Source organism: Bos javanicus, chromosome 23 (genome assembly GCF_032452875.1).
Source record: "Bos javanicus breed banteng chromosome 23, ARS-OSU_banteng_1.0, whole genome shotgun sequence".
Taxonomy (NCBI): Eukaryota; Metazoa; Chordata; class Mammalia; order Artiodactyla; family Bovidae; genus Bos; species Bos javanicus.
The window spans coordinates 52,519,918-52,535,050 of record NC_083890.1 but is presented as its reverse complement, the minus strand read 5'-3'; positions in this window follow the sequence as shown (position 1 = coordinate 52,535,050).

Genomic DNA, 15,133 nt, shown 5'->3' with positions numbered 1-15,133 from the left:
CACTGGTGAGGCGTGGAGCTTCGCCCGGAGCCCAGGTCTGGCCTTTCCGGAAGCTGTCATGGGAACCGATCAAAGAAACTGCAGGAAAACGGCAGCAAGTGGATCAGCCACGATGACCACACCTGCCCTTGACAGAGCACAGCCGGAATGAGCAACAATCAGAGACGGGTGAGGGGCACGGTGGGCCCCTCGGAGACCCTGGGGTGGAGACCCCCGAGTCTGCAAGTGCACAGCCCTCGTGGGCCCTGGGGTCGGGAGGCCCGGGCGCTGGACTCCAGCAGGTCCAGCCCTCGAGGAGGCGAGGGCAGGGGCCTCGCTCACGGCACGCAGGGGCATCGGACCTCTGCAGGCTCAGCGCCAACTCACGGTTTTAAGGGACGTATTTTCGGCCTGTCCCTGAACGCCTGCCCGGTTCCGATCCTGTGTCCCCTCCAGGCTGGGGCTCCCCGTCCCTCCCCGGCCGATTCCCAGGGTGTGGAGCCCGCCAGTCCCCTCCCCCAGCCTGCCCAGAGGATGCAGGGCGGGACACGCCCGTGGGGCAGTGCCAGGCGGGGGAGGGAAAGTTCTAGAGCAGCGTGACCAGGGGGCTGCAGACTGACTGACAGGAGGGGCCCCGCTGTTGTGCGGGCCGCAGCCGCCCACCGGGGGTCCCGGGCTTCCAAGGCTCCTGCTGCCGCTGAGCAGGCATCACCCCCGGCCTGTCCGGAGCTGGGGTCGGGGGGCGCTCTACTGTGTTGGGAAGGTGGACGGTGGGTGACGAGGGGCGCTTACCCCTCAGAACCCACCTGGTGACTTTAACACAGCACAGGACAAACACAGACAACCCGCCACTCCTGAAGGTCCTGGGAGAGCAGGCGCCTCGGTGGAAACAGTGATGGAGCCTCGAGGGGCCTGGGCAGCGGAGCCGCGGCCCCGGCCTGACTCAGGGAGGAAGTCGTGTTTCCACTCAGCTCAAAACAAGTGGTTTCAGGACGGCGCGTGTGTCACCGGCATTTCCCTGTTGTGTTTATGAGACGAGGTGGGAATAGGCCCCGTGGTTACTCTAATCTTGCCTTTTACAAGAAACAAGAAGCCCCCAGTGGAACACTAGGAGGGGGCCGAGAGGCAGGAGGTGCCGGGGAAACCCGAGGACGCCCGCAGGGAGGGGGCCCGCTCCAGGCTGGGCCCCGGGCCGAGCCCCCTGTCCAGCGGCGCCTTCTCAAGATGGGCTGTGCCAACAGCCGACATCCGGGGGGCAGGAGACACAGGTCCACCCCAGGGTGAGGCTGGGCCGGGAGCCCTGGAGGATGGTCAGCATGCAGCAGGTGTGTGGGGTGCCAGGCCCCTTGAAAGGCTGGGGCCCAGGCATCCTAGGGACCCTGAGGTCGGCAGTTTCCCCAGAAACCAGTTCAGAGGTCACAGCTCCTACCCTGTGGGGACAGGGCTACACTGTTAAGGGCTGAAGTGAGAAAATGGCTGTTCTGTTGACATGTGAATGGTGTCCGCCACCCTGGGGAGGCGGCCTGACTGCTAGAACACAGCGTCTGTGGGGGCCCAGCCCCAGGCCCCAGCTGTGGAATGTGAGCCAGGGGCCGGGGGCCAGGGACCAGGGACCAGGGACCAGGGGGCCGGGGGCCTGGGGCCCGGGGCCGGGGGGCCTGGGGCCGGGGGCCTGGGGCTGGGGACCAGGGGGCCGGGGGCCTGGGGGCCGGGGGCTGGGGGCTGGGGTCCGGGGACCAGGGGGCCGGGGGCCTGGGACCAGGGACCGGGGACCAGGGGGCCGGGGGGCCTGGGGCTGGGGTCCGGGGACCAGGGGGCCGGGGGGCCTGGGGCTGGGGCCGGGGGCCTGGGGCCGGGGGCTGGGGGCCTGGGGCCGGGGGCCGGGGACCAGGGGGCCGGGGGCCATGCGCCATGGGCCGGGGGCCTGGGGCCGGGGTCCGGGGGCCGGGGGCCTGGGGCTGGGGCCAGGGGCCGGGGGCCAGGGACCCGGGGGCCGGGGGCCATGGGCCGGGGGCCGGGGGCCGGGGGCCTGGGGCCGGGGGCCGGGGGCCGGGGGCCTGGGGCCTGGGGCCGGGGGCCGGGGGCCTGGGGCTGGGGCTGGGGCTGGGGCCCTGGCCTCCTGCCCTCGGAAGCAAGGTTCGCAGGAGGCTCCAGGATGAGCAGCCCGGGTGAGCTGCCTTTGAAGTGCCACGCGGGGTTTGTGTCTATATTTAAACCAGAGTGAAAGACAATGAACCAGATGAAAGAGTTCGCTGAAAACAGCCTCCTCGGCAGTGGTGACGCCGGGCAGCCGGCCGTCTGGGCGAAGCGTGTGTTCCACTCACCTGTTTGGGTGGTGATCAGGCAGCAAAACAACGGGAGAAAAAAATCCCCACTTTTTCACAAGGAGGCTTTACTGGAAAATCTTCTAATAAACAGAGTCGGAAGCACAGCAATCTCGAAACCGCCTTCTCTTCGCTCAGTGCTGTTTTCACGATGGGCTCTCTCCGTGGCCAGCGCCCTGAGGCCTGGGCACCAGGTCCCCCCTGGTGGCCGGCGGTCACACGCCGCACCCCAGGCTGCACCCCTGTCATCCGTCAGGGGCTGAACTGGTCCCCTCAAGATTCATGCGCTGCAGCCCTAACCCCGCACCTCGGGTCTGGAGACGGGCCTGTAAAGAGGTGAAGTGGGGTCCTTCGGGTGGGTCCTGACCCCACAGGACTGGTGTCTCAGGCCAAGAGGAGGTGAGGACACAGGCCACACGGCACGCACAGGGCGACCACCACCTGGGGGCAGGGGCACGGGCGGCACGCGCAGGCCCAGGACAGTGGCCTCGGGAGGACACCCTGGGCCCGGCCGGCCAGCCTCCAGGGCTGAGTGCGGACACCTTCCTGGCCCAGCCACCCTGTCTGTGGTGCTGCTGTTTGTGGCGGCCTGGGCAGACCCACACCATCTTTCTAGACACTTCTTTTTTTAAGAAAAAGGAAGCTTGGACGTCAGCAAGTCCCCCTCACTTTACAGACGAGAAAAATGAGCCCCCAAATCTGTGATGCATCTGAGCTCAACCCACAACCACTGAGCAAGTTGATGGGCTCCCCCTACCAGGAGGCTGGCCAGGGCAGCGTGAGAACTGAGGCTGCCAGGGGCAAGTTCCGGACACACTTTAAAGGCAGACAACAGGATCTGCCAATCGATCCAATGTGGGCCAAGTCCCGAGACCTGGCTGCAGAGACCCAAGGTCCTAAGCTCAGACAAGGTACCCAAGGTCTCGGCGGGGCCGGGGGGTCCAGGCGAAGCCAAGAGGGAGCGTGGGGCTGCTGAGAGGGTCATAGGCGGGGCGAGGATGCTGGGAGGGGCCGGGACTCGCGCCCCGCAGACGCAGACGGCGCGCCCAGCCCTCAGTGTGGAAGAGCTACAGGCCACTCCTCCGCCCCTGGGCTCCGTCATGAATCCTACGTCTGCAGGTTACAGACCCCATGACACGTTTTCTTATTTTTGTTTTAGACAGGCTTTTAAAGCAATTAAGAAAAAGTGTCATTGATGTATATTCTTTCTCATTTTTAAAACATTCAGTGTTCTTCAGTGTGTGTGTAGGTAATAATTTCCACCTAGCGTCTTCCCCTTTGATTGAAAATCTTCCTTGAACATTTCTTATAAAATAGGTCTTTCTTTGCTGGAAACGAATTGCTTTACTTTGTCTGAAAACACCTATACTCTACCCCCTCATTTTGGAGAGCTACGCTGACTTGGTAAAGAATTTCAGATGGGCAATTTGTTTCAGTACTAAAGATGTTTATCCACTTTCTTTGGCAAGGTTAGTCCTCCTATAATTTCCACTCATCAAATCCACCTGTTTAGGCTACAAATATGTTCAATACATCTTCTATGAGACAGCCATTCAAATACTTGAAGACAGGTATTATTGAACAGTATATTAATTTAAAGACTCAGTGCCAAGGTGCCAGGTACTGTCACAGGAAATCGGCGTAACTGTAGCTTTCCAAGACGGTGTGGCAGGTGAACCTCCATGGAGCCAGCGAGGCCTGGCTGGTGAGGCTGAGTCAGGGGCTGCGGCCACCCTATCTGTGGGGAACCACCACCCCAGCTTCACTCGGCATCGTGTGTCCTGCTGAGAAGCGGCCTCAGTGGCCGGCCAGGCCTTACCCAACTGGCTTGAGGCTGTAGAAGCTTAGAATTTATACTGGAAGCCTGAAAGTGAAAGTGAAGTTACTCAGTCTTGTCTGACTCTTTGTGACCTTATGGACTGTAGCCTACTGTGGGCAGGAATCCCTCAGAAGAAATGGAGTAGCCATCATGGTCAACAAGAGAGTCCAAAATGCAGTACTTGGATGCAATCTCAAAAACAACAGAATGATCTCTGTTCATTTCCAAGGCAAACCATTCAATATCACAGTAATCCAAGTCTATGCCCCAACCAGTAACACTGAAGAAGCTGAAGTTGAACGGTTCTGTGAAGACCTACAAGACCTTTTAGAACTAACACCCAAAAAAGATGTCCTTTTCATTATAGGGGACTGGAATGCAAAAGTAGGAAGTCAAGAAACACCTGGGGTAACAGGCAAATTTGGCCTTGGAATACAGAATGAAGCAGGGCAAAGACTAATAGAGTTTTGCCAAGAAAATGCACTGGTCATAACAAACACCCTCCTCTAACAACACAAGAGAAGACTCTACACATGGACATCACCAGATGGTCAACACCGAAATCAGATTGATTATATTCTTTGCAGCCAAAGATGGAGAAGCTCTATACAGTCAGCAAAAACAAGACCAGGAGCTGACTGTGGCTCAGACCATGAACTCCTTATTGCCAAATTCAGACTTAAATTGAAGAAAGTGGGGGAAACCACTAGACCATTCAGGTATGACCTAAATCAAATCCCTTATGATTATACAGTGGAAGTGAGAAATAGATTTAAGGGCCTAGATCTGATAGATAGAGTGCCTGATGAACTATGGAATGAGGTTCGTGACATTGTACAGGATATAGGGATCAAGACCATCCCCATGGAAAAGAAATGCAAAAAAGCAAAATGGTTGTCTGGGGAGGCCTTACAAATAGCTGTGAAAAGAAGAGAAGTGAAAAGCAAAGGAGAAAAGGAAAGATATACCCATTTGAATGCAGAGTTCCAAAGAATAGCAAGGAGAGATAAGAAAGCCTTCCTCAGTGATCCATGCAAAGAAATAAAGGAAACCAACAGAATGGGAAAGACTTGAGATCTCTTCAAGAAAATCAGAGATACCAAGGGAACATTTCATGCAAAGATGGGCTCGATAAAGGACAGAAATGGTATGGACCTAACAGAAGCAGAAGATATTAAGAAGAGAAGGCAAGAATACACAGAAGAACTGTACAAAAAAGAGCTTCACGACCAAAATAATCACGATGGTGTGATCACTCACCTAGAGCCAGACACCCTAGAACGTGAAGTCAAGTGGGCCTTAGGAAGCATCACTACAAACAAAGCTAGTGGAGGTGATGGAATTCCAGTTGAGCTATTTCAAATCCTGAAAGATGATGCTGTGAAAGTGCTGCACTCAATATGTCAGCAAATTTGGAAAACTCAGCAGTGGCCACAGGACTGGAAAAGGTCAGTTTTCATTCCAATCCCAAAGAAAGGCAATGCCAAAGAATATTCAGACTACTGCACAATTGCACTCATCTCACACGCTAGCAAAGTAATGCTCAAAATTCTCCAAGCCAGGCTTCAGCAATACTTGAACTGTGAACTTCCTGATGTTCAAGCTGGTTTTAGAAAAGGCAGAGGAACCAGAGATCAAATTGCCAACATCCAATGGATCATCAAAAAGGCAAGAGAGTTCCAGAAAAACATCTATTTCTGCTTTATTGACTATGCCAAAGCCTTTGACTGTGTGGATCACAATAAACTGGAAAATTCTGCAAGAGATGGGAATACCAGACCACGTGACCCGCCTCTTGAGAAACCTGTATGCAGGTCAGGAAGCAACAGTTAGAACTGAACATGGAACAACAGACTGGTTCCAAATAGGGAAAGGAGTAAGTCATTTTGTACATTGTCACCCTGCTTATTTAACTTATATGCAGAGTACATCATGAGAAACGCTGGGCTGGAAGAAGCACAAGCTGGAATCAAGATTGCCAGGAGAAATATCAATAACCTCAGATATGCAGATGACACCACCCTTATGGCAGAAAGTGAAGAGGAACTAAAAAGGCTCTTGATGAATGTGAAAGAGTGAAAAAGTTGGCTTAAAGCTCAACATTCAGAAAACGAAGATCACGGCATCCAGTCCCATCACTTCATGGGAAATAAATGGGGAAACAGTGGAAACAGTGTCAGACTTTATTTTTGGGGGCTCCAAAATCACTGCAGATGGTGACTGCAGCCATGAAATTAAAAGACGCTTACTTCTTGGAAGGAAAGTTATGACCAACCTAGATAGCATATTCAAAAGCAGAGACATCACTTTATCAACAAAGGTTCGTCTCGTCAAGGCTATGGTTTTTCCAGTGGTCATGTATGGATATGAGAGTTGGACTGTGAAGAAAGCTGAGTGCCGAAGAATTGATGCTTTTGAACTGTGGTGTTGGAGAAGACTCTTGAGAGTGCCTTGGACTGCAAGGAGATCCAACCAGTCCATCCTAAAGGAGACCAGCCCTGGGATTTCTTTGGAAGGAATGATGCTGAAGCTGAAACTCCAGTACTTTGGCCACCTCATGGGAAGAGTTGACTCATTGGAAAAGACTCTGATGCTGGGAGGGATTGGGGGCAGGAGGAGAAGGGGACGACAGAGGATGAGATGGCTGGATGGCATCACCGACATGATGGACGTGAGTCTGAGTGAACTCGGGGAGTTGGTGATGGACAGGGAGGCCTGGCATGCTGCGGTTCATGGGGTCACAAAGAGTCAGACAGGACTGAGCGACTGAATTGGACTAAACTGGAACTGGACTGTAGCCTACCAGGCTCTTCTGTCCATGGAATTTTCCAGGTAAGAGTACTGGCGGGTTGCCATTTCCTTCTCCAGGGGAACTTCCCAACCCAGGGATTGAACACAGGTCTACCGCATTGCAGGCAGACCCTTTACCATCTGAGCCACCTTGGAAGAGCCACCGGAAGCCTGGCTAGAGCCTTTTGGGTTCACAGCCCTGGATTTAATGGAGCGAGATCTGGCAGGGAGAGGCGCGAGGTAGGGGGAGGACTGGGCACCGGTGTTTGTAAACAGCACAAGTGGTCAGAGCAGGGACCCCCGACTTTCCAGGACGTGAGTCAGCTAAGGCACCAGGTCTGAACACTTCTTCTAAAAAGTGGACTTCAGTGTGACCTCTTCCAGAGCCTCTGTGTCCGCTGGGACCCCTGGTGCCTCCTGCACGCGCCCTGACCCCTGACCCAGGAGTTCTGTCCTGGACCCACCGGTCTTCCTGGCCAATGGGATCCGTCCCTCCGTGCCTTCTCGTTCTCACAGCCCTGGGGGTCCTGAGTAGGTACATCCAGCTTCTTCAAACCCAAACAGAAACGCTGGGCCGCTGGGCGCGATGAGGATGAAAGCTGGTAAGTCAGACGAGCCTGACGGGGGAAGGGCCCCCTGATCATGGGGCCTGGCCGGGGTGCAGGGTCTGGGGGGCGGCGCGCAGGCCTTGCGGCCTGGGGTTTCCGCGCCTGGGCCCTGTCCGTGCCGGTGTCAGGAGCTGGGCGAGCGGCTGGGCCCCGGTGGGGCTGGAGAAGGGGCCAGTGCGGGACGCACACCTCTCTCGCGTCACCAGCAGGCGAAGACGGCTCCGTCCTTCGACACACGGCAGTTTTCCGAGGCTCCGAGAGGAGCCCGCAGGCGCCGTCTCCGCAGGCCGGTCTTGCGGGCGGCACCTCGGCCCCGGCTCCCCGCGGGCTCCGCGCTCTGAGCTGAGCAGCCCGGGCCCGCCCCGGGGCCATCCCGCGTCGCCCCACCGCCCTCTCCTCTGACGGCGGAGGTTCCGTGCGGGCCTGCGCTGCCCGCTGACCGTCGGCGGGGCCAGGGGTCCTGTTTGAGCACAGAGCCACCTTGTTTTTGAGAAGCAGCTTGCGTTTCCCATTTCCCCTCCATCTGGCTCCATCTCCACCGCTCCTCACGCCGCCCACCTTCGGGCCTGCCTCTGTCCAGCCTTCGCAGCCGACCGCCCCTGTCGAACCCGTTTCTTTTGGGATCGCCTTTCCTTATTACCTTTGAGTTCGACGCTTAGCTCATTTTCAACATCTCTTCCTCTTGGAGTTTTTCTTTAGCTGCATCTCACATTTTGGTGTGAAATTACTATTCAGCTATTTTTTCTAATTTTTGCGATGGTTTCTTTGACCAATGTGTTCTTCAGAAATCGGGTCTAAAATTCACACGTGTACGTTTTTTTTTAAGTTCCCTTCTCATCACTAATTTCTAATACAGTTTTCTTGTGGTTAGGGAACGTGATGCTGATTGTTATTTCTTGACACTTGCTTTATGGCTGCTATATGGTTAATTCTCTAATGATAGTAGGCTTCTATAAACTTCTGCCAGATTGCTAATTGTGCTTTTCAAGTTTTCTTTAAATTTTATAATTATTTTGCCTTCTTAATCCATGAATACTAAGAAGAATGTGTTTTTTTTAAAAAAAAAAAAAAAAAAACCTACCAATCTGACTGTGGATTTCAGCACTTTTTAAATTATATTTCTTGAGATCATATCATTAAGTGTACCCTAAGTTTAGAACTATTTTATCTTCCTGGAGAATTATTACTTTTACCATTACATAGTAACAATTTTTATTCCTGAGCACATTTTGCTTTAAAGTCTCCTCTATTTGATATCAAATTAGCACTACCGCCTTCATCAATATTTTCCTGGCATACTGTTTTATTTTTTCCCTGGCCTGGCATTCTTTTGCTTTCAATCTTTATGAATCTTTTTCTTTTAGGACCTGTGTGTGTCTAGGCATTCAGTCATGTCTGACTCTTTGCGACCCTGTGGACTGTAGCCTGCCAGGCTCCTCTGTCTTTGGGATTCTCCAGGCAAGAATACTGGAGTGGGCTGCCATGCCCTCCTCCAGGGGATCTTCCTGACCCTGGAATTGAACCTGCATTTCCTGTCTCCTGCACTGCAGGCGGATTCTTTACCTGGTGGGCCGTCAGGGAAGCCCGCTTAGGATCCAGAAATAACATATTTAAAAATACCATGTACATGGAATTTGTTATTGTTCTAATCTGAGGTTCTAGTTTATCTGAAAACATTGTGATATTGTTTTAATTAGTTTAAAAATATTTTTACTTTCGTGTTCACATTTTCTATTTACTTTTTTATACTTCGCTTTCCCTCAAATTAATTCCACTGTTTAATTCCTCACCAACATACACTGATTTGAAAGTTTTCTATATTTTTCTTTTTAAAAAGGGCAATTTTTCATTTTAAAATAATTTAAGACATAAAAAGTTTCAAAAAATAGTATGAAGGATTCACATATTCCTTCTCTTCACCCAACTTCTCCATATATTAGTCACTGAACAATGACCCAAACCAGGAAATCCACATTGGAAAGATTTATTATTAATGCATCTGCCGATCTTATTCCAGCATCACCAAGTGTCCGTGGAGGTCCTTTTCCCGTCTCAGGGGACTGTCGTGCCTCCAGCCTGGGACAGCGCCTGGTCGTCTTCCGTGGCTCTGCGTCCCGAGGCGGTTAGTGCCACACTTTGTGGACTGTCCCTTAGACGTGCTTGTTTCGTGCTTCTTTTTGATTAAATTTATGAGTGTTGCTTCTCTGACATTTTTGCCAAAAAGTATGTTAATGCTGCCAGTTGGCAAACTGGAGGTGTTTTGTTCCAAATACTGTGCTTATCAGATACCGTTCTGGCTGTACCTCCCAATTCAGTGGGACAAGGTCAGCCCCAGGGAGCCCACTGCCTCCCACAGCCCAGAGAAGCTGCTGGGGCAGCTGTTGGAGCAGCCTCTTGGGAGCTGGTCTGGTACTACTCAGAAGGGCGGTTTATTCAACTGTAAGATCCAGTGAGGTGTGCTTCCTTCTGAACATTAAACCATATTCTAAACTGCTATTGCAGGAATCCAGTAACTTTGAGAAAGAACCTCCTTTAATGAGAGCTGGGGAAAAATCAGAGATGCTCCTTGTACCTGTCTTACCAGAATTTATTTTGAGGCAGAAAATTTTGACTTTGCTCAGTATCTGATTAAATCTTAAAAATCATGCAGGCAACTTATAAGGGGAAATAGACCCAAAGAACAAAGACAGTGATTTTCCAAGGGCCTCAGGAGCAAGTCAAATAGAAATCTGCTTGGATCTCCTGCCTCTGGTTTGCACTGACTGTGAGAGCAAGGTCACTGGCAGGGAAGCCAACCGTCTGGTGCTTGAGGCAGAACTATTTGTGCCACGTCTGTGCCCCTGAGAAACATCTGAGTACTGAGAGAACACGCCGGCCGATCTTGCAGCCTGGAGACGCAGTTGTACTTTGAGGCTTCATTTATTTGGCATCTTTACTGAGCAACTACCAGCACTTGCCTACGGTTACAACCCCACTTCTGTTGCTTTTCTGCCTCGGAAGCACCTAGCAACCTAGAGCACTGCGTGTGTCGTCTGAGCCTGACCACTTGCTACAGATGAGTCAACAGATGCATCGAGAGTTGAAGCGCATCCCGGTTGCTGCAGAGCTGAAGCGGAGGCTGGACAGAGGGGCCCCCAGAGCCTCCCATGCCATCCTTCGCCCACTCATGTGGGCTTCCTCTGCTCTTCCCAACCATGGGCATGGAGAGCGTCTATCCACCACCACCTCCCACCTAAAACGAGCCTTTAAAGCCCGCGACCCTCCTCTAAGCACTCCCTTAGCTGCATCCCCCCAATTTTCTGTTTTCATTCAGTTCCTTTCCATTTCAAAGTATTTTCTAAATTCTCTGGTGATTTCCTCCTTGGGTTAGGTTCCAAATATTTGGAAGTGTGTTAACTTTGGAATATTCAGCTTTATTTTCTTGACTTCTAATAAAAGTTGACACAGTTTATTGACTTGAATTCTCCATGCGATGTACATATGTCGTGTGTTAGGTCTGTCTGCAGCCCCGTGTAAGCTCCGTCTGTCCTGGCGAATGTTCTATGGACCTTAATAGCGTGTATCCTACAGGTGCTGAATGTAGAGTTTCATGAATGCACTCAGATTAGGATAGGTGGTGGTATTACTCAGAACCTACATCTTTCCTGATTTTTTTTTTTTTTTGGTCCAGTTTTATCAATTGCTAAGGAGTTTAAAACTCTCCAAATATGGTAATATCAGAATTGCCCATTCCTCCCTTTCTCATTTTTTCTTCATGTATTTCAATGCTCTATTTGTTCTTAGGTCAGACACATGCAGAATCATCTTTTTGAATTATAATTATGAAAAGTCCTTCTTTGTCGCTTATGACATTTTCGTCTTGAAATCCACTTTATCTCATATTAGTAGAGCCACTTCAGCCTTCTTTATGCTTAACTGTTTGCATGGTGTACTTTTTCCATCCAGTTACTTTCGATCTAGGCTTCCCTGGTGCCTCAGCTGGTAAAGAATCCGCCTATGATGCAGGAGACCTGGGTTTGATCCCTGGGTTAGGAAGATCCCCTGGAGAAGGGAAAGGCTATCCACTCCAGTATTCTGGCCTAGAGAATTCCATGGACTGTATAGGCCATGGGATCGCAAAGAGTCGGACACGACTGAGCAACTTTCACTTCACTTTCAACCTATCTGTGGTTTTAATTATAAAGTACGTCTTTTTTCTGTGTCTTTAAATATAAAGTGAATCTTCTGTATTTAGCGTAATTTGGGTTTATGTTGCTTAATATCCATTTGACATCCTTTTTGCGCTTTTAATTGACATGTTTAGCCTTTTAATGTTTAATGAAACCATTGCTGTGGTTTTGTTTGGGTAAACCACTCTATTGTTTGCTTTCTATTCTTTCAGACATTTTAAATACTAGAGTACAACATATTACTTCAACTGTAACTGAAGTTTTCAGTTTTTCTATTGCTTTTCAGCTGTACTCCTCTATATAACTGTTTTAGTGATTGCTGTGGGATTGCAGTGCATCCCCTTTGCAGTCCATTTGCAGTCAATATATATTTCATGCAACTTGCAGAAACCTTGCAACTGTCTGTCCATACCTTGTTCTCTCGTTACATCTTCAAATTCTATAAACCCACATGAAAAAATTGTTCATTTTTACTCTAAACAATCAGATATGTGTATGTCATATGTATTAAAAGTCTTAACAGAAAAGCAAAAAAAAAAAACAAAAACTTTGCATTTCCTGAGATGTAGTTATGCGATGCATGCAGGTATCTGTACAAATACCGAGATGTATCCACCATCCCAGATGCCCTCCGTCCACTGCTGAGGACCTGAGGCCTCATCAGATGTCCCTTCCTCTCAGTTTGAAGAACTTCCTTTAGCATTCCTTATGGTCGAGTTCTGCTGGCAACACGTCCTCAGAGTTTTATCTGAAAATGTATTTTGCCTTCATTCTGGAAGAGTATTTTCCTTGATGTAGAATTCTGGTTGACCTCAGACATAGTCATCTCACTTTTCTGGGTCTGTGGTTTCTGAAGTGAGGCCAGAGTGAATCCAGAGGTTGTTTGTCTGAGACAGCTTGTTTCTCTGCTGCTGCTACTGGATTTGCTCTTTATCCTTTTGCCTCTCTCTGTTATCCTTCTAGAAGTCCAGTTACACATGTCACACTATCTGACAACATCTAATACTTTATCCCAAATATTTTCTTCTCTATCCTACATTTTAGATTAAACCCAGGGACCTGTAGACGTCAGTCTCAGTTGATTTTTCTGTTCTCTTGAAAATGTCCTCCATTTTCCTTGTTCATGTGTTAGGTGATTTGGGGGTTTTAATTCTAGATCAGTTCAGTTGCTCAGTTGTGTCCGACTCTTTGCGACCCCATGGACTGCAGCACACCAGCTTCCCTGTCCTTCACCAACTCCTGGAGATAAATCGCTAATAATCTGATCAGCAACCAACTGCAGCTGGTTGGTTAGACTTACATGCAGAGAGTCTGTGCGAGTTTCTTGCCTGTAGCTTTAATCTCAGGCTGTATCTTGGTCTTTAGCTCAACTGCTCTACTTCTCAGGTGTTCAGGGGTGTTGGCCAGAAAGTTAGGTAGAATCTGGGGGTCTTGTCTCTGGCTCCTTCTTTCCTAAAATCCCTCCTCTCTCTCCAGTAGGTGCTTTTCTGGACACAATCTTCTAAAAGCAGAAGCACATCAGCTCCCCCTGGAGCCCCTTCACCCTCCTCACCGTGCCAACTGCATCTGGTTCCCAGCTACAGGCCACAGAAGCAGGAACTGCTCCAGGCACTATGATCGTCGAGTGGATGCCACCTGCTCCGTCCACTCCTCAGGGCCTTCAGGTGGTTGCCTTATGGACGATGGCCAGAGTTCTTGGTTGTCAACCCCAAGAGTTATCCGAGAGGATTTTACCCAGCAAGGAGAATTAGAACCCTACCTTTTGAAAGACTAAGCTTTACTCTGACGGTAATAGCATCTGTCTACAATGTGCGAGACCTGGGTTCAATCCCTGGGTTGGGAAGATTCCCTGGAGAAGGAAATGGCAACCCACTCCAGTACTCTTGCCTTGAAAATCCCATGGACAGAGGAGCTTGGTGCAGGCTACTATCCATGGGGTTGCAAAGAGTCAGGCACGACTGAGCAACTTCAAAACACTAATACTCCTAGGATGCATAAGGGAAATACCTGTTTTTTCTATGTAAATTTGTCTCCTTTCATAGAGGTCATCTTTTTCTGAGAGTTACTTTCAGAATACACCCACAGCAATTTGGCAGGAAGGACTGCTCCACCTGTTGGAATCTGTGGCTGGTGCCATGGCAGCAGTCATCAGCGCCTTCCTTATGCTGAAGCGAGACTGCAGCTCCGATCCCTCAGGACATGACCCAGGACAACGTGCCTTAACCAAGAGCCTCAGCCACACCTTCTTGTTTGGCAGTGCATGCAGGCAAGTGGTGGTGCTCACAGGGCCTCACGGCCCCTCGCTGGGCCTGACGCCCCCTCACCCTCCAGACACCTCTTTTCAATCACAAAAGGGTTCCCGTCAGTCACCTCTACTAGCTCTACTGATTGTTGTTGTTCAGTCGCTCAGTCGTGTCCAACTCTTTGCAACCCCATGGACCGCAGCACACCAGGCCTCCCTGTCCATCACCAACTCCCGGAGTTTGCTCAAACTCATGTCCATCAAGTCAGTGATGCCATCCAACCATCTCATCCTCTGTCACCCTCTTCTCTTCCTGCCCTCAATGTTTCTCAGCATCAGGGTCTTTTCCAACTGATTACACTTTAGTATAACTGAGCCGGGCTACTCAGTGGCTATCTTTGCATGTCTTTCCTGTTTAAAATTTTACTATGGAAAGTTTCAACTGTGTCAGAAGTAAAGAGGATGATATATGGATGTCTCTCACTTTAAGCTTAGTGAAAGGCGAGAGGCCCCTTGTGCCAGCGAGCCAAGCCGTAATAGCGAATGAAAAGTCCTTAAAGGAAATGAAGAGCGCTGCCCTCCTGAACACACAGGTGACAAGGAAGTGAAACAGCCTCACTGCTGATACGGAGAAAGTGGAGAGAAGAACGACCAGCCGCGTCATCCCCTTCAGCTGACGTGTGATCCAGAGCAAGGCCCAGCTCCCTTCACTGTGAGGCCAAGGCAGGTGAGGAGGCTGCCGGAGAGCAGCGTGAGACCAGAGGCTGGCTCGCAGGGCTGCTGGGAAGCTGCCGCCTCTGGGACAGGAGTGCTCTGTGAGGCGCTGGTGCCAAAGCGCAGGCAGGTGCCAAGAGGACGGAGCCACGGCAGCCACGGTGCCACCAGCCATCGTCCAGCGGAAGGAGTGCCACTCGGGACTCTGGTGCTCAGAGAGGCCCATGCCAGCGTCCAAGCTTCCAAGGGAGACTGACGCTCTTGGTAGCAGCTCTGGCAGCTGGTGACCAAGTGAGGCCAGTGCTCATCTACCATCTGAAAATCCTGGGGCCCTTAAGAATCGTGTTAAATCTACTTTGCCTGTGCTCTGTAAATGAACAACAAAGTTGGGATGACAGCAATTTACTGCATAGTTTACTATTTTAAAAAATTTCCTGGTGACTCAGATGGTAGAGAATCTTGCAGGAGACCCAGGTTTGATCCTTGGG